This window comes from Somniosus microcephalus, chromosome 3, assembly GCF_052327205.1.
Source record: "Somniosus microcephalus isolate GS21.2 chromosome 3, FLI_Smic_1.0, whole genome shotgun sequence".
NCBI lineage: Eukaryota > Metazoa > Chordata > Chondrichthyes > Squaliformes > Somniosidae > Somniosus > Somniosus microcephalus.
Genome location: NC_140989.1, coordinates 96,925,182 through 96,933,834, shown reverse-complemented (window position 1 = coordinate 96,933,834; position 8,653 = coordinate 96,925,182). Strand labels below are relative to the sequence as shown.

General features: G+C 43.2%; 1 pseudogene; it reads right to left on the bottom strand.

Moving 5' to 3' along the window:
* Positions 1-861: 861 nt before the first annotated feature.
* LOC147121224 (coiled-coil domain-containing protein 85B pseudogene) lies at positions 862-5,862 on the bottom strand (annotated as a pseudogene).
* Between the last annotated feature and the right edge of the window lie 2,791 nt (positions 5,863-8,653).

Here is an 8,653-nt window from a genome sequence, read left to right as displayed (position 1 = left end):
AAGGAAACCAGTGCCCGTGAAATCATGCCCCAGTCAGAAGGCAATGACTTCCAAAAAGGAGAAAAAACAAAACAAAGTGCAGGAAATGCTCACTTCACTGGGAAATCCAGTTCAGAGGTTCTTAAGAATAACAGGTACTAGGTAACGGGCCAAGTAGCATAGATAAGGAAGCTCATTTCTGCATTTTGGCAATGTAAATAATAACTGCTATATAGTGTAACATTAAAAAAAGCAGATAAAAAGAAAAAAAGTCATCCTCTGGCACTCCTCCTCTGATGGTTCAGTGATTAATGCACTGCACAATGTGGTAATGAGCCATCAAGACCAAGAAGGTTTCAGGTTTAATCCCTGGGCTTTGCTGAGTTATCTTATTTCTACCAGGTGGCAGTAGTGACACTACAATTGGGCTCATGACTGGTTAAGGGAGAGTAAAAAAAATAATGAACCCAAGGTTCACACTCCTGATCACGCTGTAGTGGCCCCTCCTGGAAAGTGCATGTGCCTTCAAGTGACAACATACTCAGACTTAGTGAAGATGCCACATGTGTTAGAATAGTCTGGCGATAGTCATTGCCCAGGTTCACACACGCAGAACGGCCACGTGGCTGATAATAACTATGGAAACATATCCCAACAATCAATGCCTTCTTTTAAAGGATAAGAAACTGGGGCAAAAAAGTTCACTACTGAAGGATTTGGCCTCAGTTAAAAACCTTTGGTATGGCCATTAAAAGAGTGTAATGAACGTTTACAAGACTTAAAAGTCATGGAAAAGCAAAGAATTAGATAAAGTATTAGAGGCCAGGAGAATGCAGAAAATTAGACTTAATCAGAATAACTGCAGTCAACACACCACTGAGCTGATTATCAGATAAGGACATTTACTTACATTTAACACTGGACAGATATATTTTTGGAGATTCTGTTGTACTGAACAATGTGATACAGCATTTAGACAACCATTGACCATTTGTACAGACAAAGCTCATCAATACAAACTCAAGAAGACACCAAATAGTTCTGAAATGGAACCCATCTATCAATACCGTACCAGGATGTCGGTTAACAGCTCCTCTCACACTTTAAAATTTACTGTACCTGCACTTCTACCTAACTTGGAGGCCACAGAGTAGATAGTAATTATTATTTTCACAGAAGTACAAAGTGCTTTTTTACTCAACCATTAGCTCCCTCAATAAAGCACACCAAAATAAAAATGGACAGGTATATGGAGTACTTACTCCCTTTTACTCCTTGTATACTTAGAGATTATGAGCCACCGCTAAGATTATATTACACAAGGCCTGTATGATGAAAACAGTTGTCTATCAGTTTGCATTAACAAAGTTTGTCTGTAATTTATGAGAAGAACACCATGTCAAAGGTCACAAAATCTAAGCAGTGAAGCAATAAGAATAAGCAGCTTCTATAAGAATATCTGTTGTCCTGCATTGTTCTAAAAATCTCAGAAGATAAAAAGGTAATATCCATCAATTTGCCAAGGTGGGAAAAAGGGGATCCAGCTTTATAAATTACATCAATAAAACCCAATGGACCTGGCACTTGTATGCTTGCACATATACTGTCCAATCACTTGTAACAGTAAACAGGAGATGGTAAACTCAGTTTCATTCCTGAAGTAGGAATCATTTCTGGATATGTTTGAAGGTGAATTTTTCACCAATATTTGTGATTCTCACAGTAGATGTATTTTTAAAGTTCAGAAACAAAGGTAAAACTACTAGAATTTGAAACTAAATTAAAAACCATGTCATGGTTCTCTGCTTACAATTCTTTGCTGAACAAAGAAGGTACTTTTCCCCAACTGAATTACAAGCTTTATTCCCACAGTGGGTTTCAGGGACTGGTAGCAGACAGATAAGTGGGCGTGTAACAGTGCTCTCCCCATGAAGTTGGAGCATCTGGGCTCACAATAATTTAAAAAGTAATTCAGGAGCACCTACCTAACTATAAATGTGAATCTTTTAACAGAGGGGAGATGCAGATTTTTTTTTAATTTTTTTTTTATAAACATAGCAAGTTATGATGATCTGGAATGCACTGCCTGAAAGGGTGGTGGAAGCAGATTCAATAGAGATTTGGATAAACAGTTGAAGGAAACAAAATTACAGGGCTATGGGGAAAGAGCAGGGAAGTGGGATTAATTGGATAGCTCTACCAAAGAGCCAGCACAGGCACAATGGGCCAAATGGCCTCCTGTGCTGCATGATTCTACATTGTGAACTCTTCCAACCTGAGCTCTGTCCCAGTGACATCCATTACACATGGCTCTTAACCTGCAGTTTCCAACTCTCAGTCCTCTATATGGATTCTGTTCCACTTATGTCTTGCCATAAAAGCCCTATTATTCAGAACCGTCATCCCACAGCCTTTATAACAATGGTCAGTACACCCCACATTCCTAGGCCACTCAGCCTTCACTAATCTGTGTGCTGGGCAGAAATGACCATGTTACAGCCAAGCAGATACCAGTTTGGATTGCCATTAACTCCATAATCTTTTCACTGATTATTGCATTCACTGTTTGATTCCAATTTGATTTATTCTGGGCATTCTACTTCCATAACTGGAGTAAACAATTTAATTGTTTTGTGCTCAATAAGGAATTGAAAATGTTTTTGCTATTGCACAGAGTTAGCATCAAGGCAGATCACCAACAGTGTGGATTACATAGAGTAAAGATTCTACAATAGTGCTCCAAACAACATGCCTTAATCCTGACCTCAGACAAGCACATCATTGTAGCTTTGCTTAGTAATACTGGTAAATTAATTTTAAAATACAGAAAATGTAATGCTTTGGACTCTCACCTATTTGGGAATGAACTGAAATTGGCAAATCTATTTCACTTGAAAGTCTTATAGCTGTTAGAGTTTGGGCTGGATTCAGGCCCAGGTCTCTGAATTGAGAGGGCAATATTCATACCCAGTGTGCTACCCAATCCAATGTTAAGCACTGACATACAGAAATCCAAGAACACTCAAGATCCTGCTTCAGGCATAAACTTTAATGGTTTGGAACCAAATCAACAATCTATAGCTTGGCTCCTAAAACCAACCTGGATTTCAATTAAAGCCAAAATTGGCTTGATGATTCCAGTTAGCCCACCAGAGCACTCACAAAACACTTGACTCCAAACCTCTCTGACTCCATTTTGTGATCATGATCTTCCAATTGTACACTGGTATTAAACTTTGCAGTTCCTTTAATTCCTTCCCTCAAGATCATAGTCACACAAACAATAACTGTAACAGAAATAAACGTTTTGGAAAATTACAGATAATTAGGATACCTTATGTTAGATTAATTAACAAAATGAAAAAACATATCAATTAAACCTGGGCATTACCTTTAAAAAAAAATGGTACAACATTCAGCATGAAATAAACAGAACTAGCTTGTTTTAGAGCCTTAATACTATGCGAGTACATTCAGTAAATTTCATTTGCCTTACCCAAATGCTGAATACTGTTGAAATTTTAGGGTTTCCCCTTTAATTTCAGGTAACTACAAAATCCAGCTTGAGTCAAAGTCTATAAAATGCATTTACAACTAAAAAGATTTGTATATAACAATATGTACAATTGAATAAGGCTCAAATAGGAAACTCATTTGTGTCAATATGATGGGGGTTTGTTTTATATATTTTATGCAGAAAGGCACAAACCATTTCAAGGAATAAAATCAATTTTTCCTAAATGATCTGCAATTCAACTAATTGCAAGTAATCTAATAAGTAGCTTTCATTATTACAAAAGCAATATAAAGTCTTTAATCCTAATGGGCTTTAATTATATACACAGCACCAAAGGCCTAAAAACCCACCATTAGGGTCCCACGTAGATATTTCTAATGAAGACAGGCTGTATACTATATACCCAGTATATGTTGATATAAAATATTTTATATGCATTTTACCAGACAACTGGGTATATAAATACATTTGCACAATGTACACCCGTCAGACCGATGTACTGTGCTGCACGAGGGGCAATGGAAATTATTCCTCTAGGTGGAGAATAAATGGTTTTAATTTATTAAGAGTGCATTAAATAACCTGTGCAACTGAATTTTAAATAGGAATCTCATGAAACTTCACAAACAAAAAGCATTACTCTATTGTGGGTTTACTTACTGTCTGAAAACATTTGGTATTTTTGGTCTAAAGTAAGAATTGTGTTTTTTATATACTGTAATGTAAACGCATTGATTTCATGCACACAGTGTAGTGCTACAATTAAAGACCTGCAAATTGGTCTACTGGCTAATTTTAAAATTAACAATTTGTAGGTATTACAATACCATAAAAGATAGGTATGATGCACAAACAAACTAACATGCATCAGTAAGTTTCATGTCATTATTGAGCACATGCGTTATTGTTGCATGTGGTCAGACAACACATTATATTAATGCACTGAAATCAATGCATTAAACCCAAACGCAAAATCAGATATTGTGGCTATGTGCTTGTAGTCTCTGCAAAAACACCTGTGGTTTCAGTAGGTCTACCAACCCACCATTCATCCCATTGTATACACTTCTGTGATGAGGCGAAAGCTCGTCTGCTGCTGCTGCCGCCGAGGGTCTCCGCAGAGTTCCTTCCCTGCTGCTACTGCCGCCCAGGTGTTTCAGATGCTCGGGACTGCCTCCGTAATGCTGTTTAAGGCGCTCGGGGCTGCCGCCTCTGTGCTGCTGCAGATGCTCGGGAGTCGGTGTGCTAACCATCATATGTTTCGGGTGCTCGGGGCTGGAGCTGATCAGGTGCTTCTGGAGGTGCTCGGGGCTCCCGCCCATGTGCTTTGGCAGAAGCTCGGGGCTGCCGGTACTCAAGATGTGCTTCTGATGCTCAGGACTGCCGCCCCGGTGCTTTTGGAGATGCTCGGGGCTGCCCCCGCTCGCAGCCCGGTGTTTCTGCAGATGCTCGGGGCTCCCTCCCGCTAACTGTTTGTGATGGTCGGGGCTGTCTGTGCTACCTGTGCTGGAGGTGCTGCTGCCATCCCCAACGTCCCTCAAACCACTTGTGGCGTTCAGGTGCAGCAGACTGGACTGACTGTCTATGGAGCTCCGACTGCCGGCGCCGGCGCTCTTGTCCTCGTCCAGCAGCAAGCACATCTCCTTCAGCTCCAGATTCTCCTTCACCACCTCGTCCTGCTTCACCTCCAGCTCCTTCATTTTTTGCAAATACAAGGCAACTTCTTTGCGCATCACCCCCGCAGTGTACCTGCCCAGCCGCTGCCATTCCCGGGACACCTTCTTCCCTTTCTGCCTGTCGTCGTCCAGGAAGCAGCAGAGGTCCCGGAGCTCCTGGTTGTCCTCCTGCAGTTTCTGGTTCACGTCTTTGAGCCCCCGGATCTCGGTCAGGTGCACCTGCAGCCGCCGGTTCACTTCTTTGATCAGGTTGCTGTGATCGATCATGACCGTCATCTTCTCGGCATCGGATCTTCGAAGTCTCCTCACCAGCTCCTCCTTGCTCCACTTCATCAGCTCTTCGTCCGCAATTTTAGACAGGTCCTCCCTCGAGCCTTCCGCGTTTTTAGTCATTTTTCCCCCCCCCCAATAACAGTAAAAAATAGAATTAAACAGACTTTTTTTTTTAATTACAAATTATTGCTCCTGTGGGTTAGTGTGGAGCATGGCTCGGTTTTTTTTTGAGCAGCGGCAGTCCCTGCCCATTTGCTGCACGCTTACAGCAGAGTGCCTGCAGAGCTGAGCGAAGCCCCAGCCCTTCTCCGCTCCCGCAGCCGCGCCAGCACTGACTGGTCGCGAGACGCTGCGGCGCGAGGAGAATCGCCCGGGCTCTTCCAAAGGGAGCGTGGGGAGGTTACTGCGCATGCTCGTCATTGGCGCGCGCGGTGCAGCCCGGTACTTGTAGTCTTTCAATGATGCAGCCAGCACTTCACCCTGCACTCGCTGCCCCCAAATTTGTTAAAAGTACTGTTCAAAAGAGTACACTCAAAGGGTGGACCAATAATAGGTGCACTCGCTGCCCCAAGCGCCCCCCTGTGAAAGTCACAACTCATCTGCCCCCCCCCCCAAACAACCTTGAAATACCCCATTGCTGCATCTAATTGTTTCTCAAATAATGCCAGGGTTTTCACTTCCACCACTCCTGAAAATCCATTTCACGTATTGATCACTCTCTGCCTGAAGAAGAATGTTTGAAAATTATCTTTTAGTAGTTTGAACCTGTGTCTCTTGTCCGACTCCCAGTTTAAAATTGTTTTCCGGATTAACTTTTTTCCATACAATTTATTACCTTGTATGCGATGTTCCCTCTAATTTTTATTTGTACTGATCGGGCCACGAACTCCCCTGAGCTTGACCTTTTTGTCCATGGGCAAATTTTACAACAACAACCAAAACCACTTAAACGGCGGGGGCGGTTGAGCAATTATTTGGGCTGGAGGGCTACCTCACAAGTTTTGCTGAGCTGTTGAGGGCCACACACCAAGGTTTTTTTGTGCAACCTATGTAACATATAGAATTTTTTGCAGTTTACTATGTCATTGGCTTCATTTGTCCAGAGGACTGTATATATACATAAGGCTAAATCCTTAGCTGTTTTGGAGAGGAAAGACACAGCAAAAGAGTCATCGAGCTGAGCAGCCATGACTAGACGGACCAGGAGCATCCAGTGCGCAAGCACAGCGGCCCCACCGGCCAGTGATGAGCGGCGGATTGGGCGGGTTTTAGAAAAGTGGTTCATAGAGTAGGCGAGGGCCGCAGACAGACGTTAGGCTGATCTGCATCAGACATATAGCAGCAGTCCCGGCAGCTTTATTTTTTTTAATAGCCCCGGTTCAGGATTGCAGCCTACTCCAAGGCCGCAGTAACCCTGAGCAAGCTCTCTTCGCTCCCCGCCCCCCCCCGATGAATGTGCAACTCGCGCTCCAATGGGCCGGATAGAATGAACTGGCGGGCTGGATACGGCTCGCGGGCTGTATTTTACCCACCACTGCTCTAAATGTTGCCTCACTTCCCAGTTCGCTGTCGATTCCCAAAACAATGAGTGGGATCAAATCCAAGGTCTCCCTTGCTATTCCAACAAGACTGCGATCGTTGAAACTGTATCGTAGCAACCGTGCACACCCTGAGCAAGCTCATGACTGCTCAGGAAGGATTCAAAGACATTCACAGACGTTGCCAGTCCTACCAGCCAACCGGGAATTCTCCCCCCCTCTGCCCCTCCAGCTCGCTGATCCTCCAATCACAGGCTCAGCTGCACTTTTTCCCCTCTCCAGCCACTTGCGCTTAGGCCACTGGGTTTGTTTGCAACCTTGGTGTCATATTTGATCACAAATTGAGCTTCCTACCTTATATCCATTCTATTAAGAACGCCGATTTCCACCTCCGTAATATTGCCCGTCTCCACCCTTACCTCAACTTATCTGCTGCCGAAACCTTCATCTATGCCTTTATTACCTCTAGACGTGACTATTCCAACTCTTGGCCAGCCTCCCTAGTTTTGCCTTCCATAAACTTGAGGTCATCCAAAACTCTGCCACCCGTATGCTAACTCACACCAAGTCCCGCTCATCTAGCTCCCCTGTGCTTGCTAACCTACATTGGTTCCCAGTTAAACAGTGCCTCAATTTTAGAATTCTCAACCTTGTTTTCAAATCCCTCCATGGCCTCACCACTCCTTATCTCTGTAATCTCCTCCAGCCCTATAAACCCCCTAGACCTCTGCGCTCTGCCTATTCTGGCCTTTTGAACATCCACAATTTTAAATGCTCTACTATTGGTGCTCGTGCCTTCAGCTGCCTAGGTCCTAAGCTCTGGAATTCCCTCCCTAAATCTCTCCGCCTCTCTACCTCTCCTTCCACCTTTAAGGCGCTCTTTAAAACCTACCTCTTTGACCAAGCTTTTGGTCATCTGCCCTAACATCTCCTTATGTGGCTCGGTGTCAAATTTTTGTGTTCTTTGATAACACTCCTGTGAAGTGCCTTGGACTGTTTTATTATGTTAAAGGTGCTATATAAATATAAGTTGTTGTTGTTGATTTTATGCTCAGCCCCTCCCCCCGCCCCAGCTCACTGTTGTGCACGGCCCGACTATTTCAGTGCGCAGGACCTTACAAATTGCTGCACGGCCGCGCACCCACGCACCTTACAGGGAACATTGCTTGTATACCTCTTTAAAATAACTTCTCAGATGCCTCCTTTCTAGACCGATCAGCCCAAGTTTCTCCAGTCTTTCTTCATAACGCAGATCCCTGATAATAAGGACCAGCCTCATGGATCTTCACTGCATTACCTCCAGTGCTTGAATAGCTCCCTTGTTTCTTGGTGACCAAAACTGTACACAGTTGAGCATCGAGTAAACTAAGAGTCTCAACTCTCTTTCAACTTCACCCTTAACTATTTGAATACCATTCATGAAGAATGCACGTTGCCCATTTTTCCTGCTAATGTTTAGTACTTTCCTCTTTTCTGCATTAAATTGCATTTGCCATCGTTTGGCCATTCACATATTTTGTTTAGTTCATCTAGTTGTTATTTGTGGGATCTTGCTGTACTCAATGCTGATTTCTTTGTATTGCCAAGATCCATCATAGACTACATTCTCCATTCCACTCTCCATACCTTAACTGTGACTTTCCAGGCAATTTTGATTCAGAGTTTCTTTG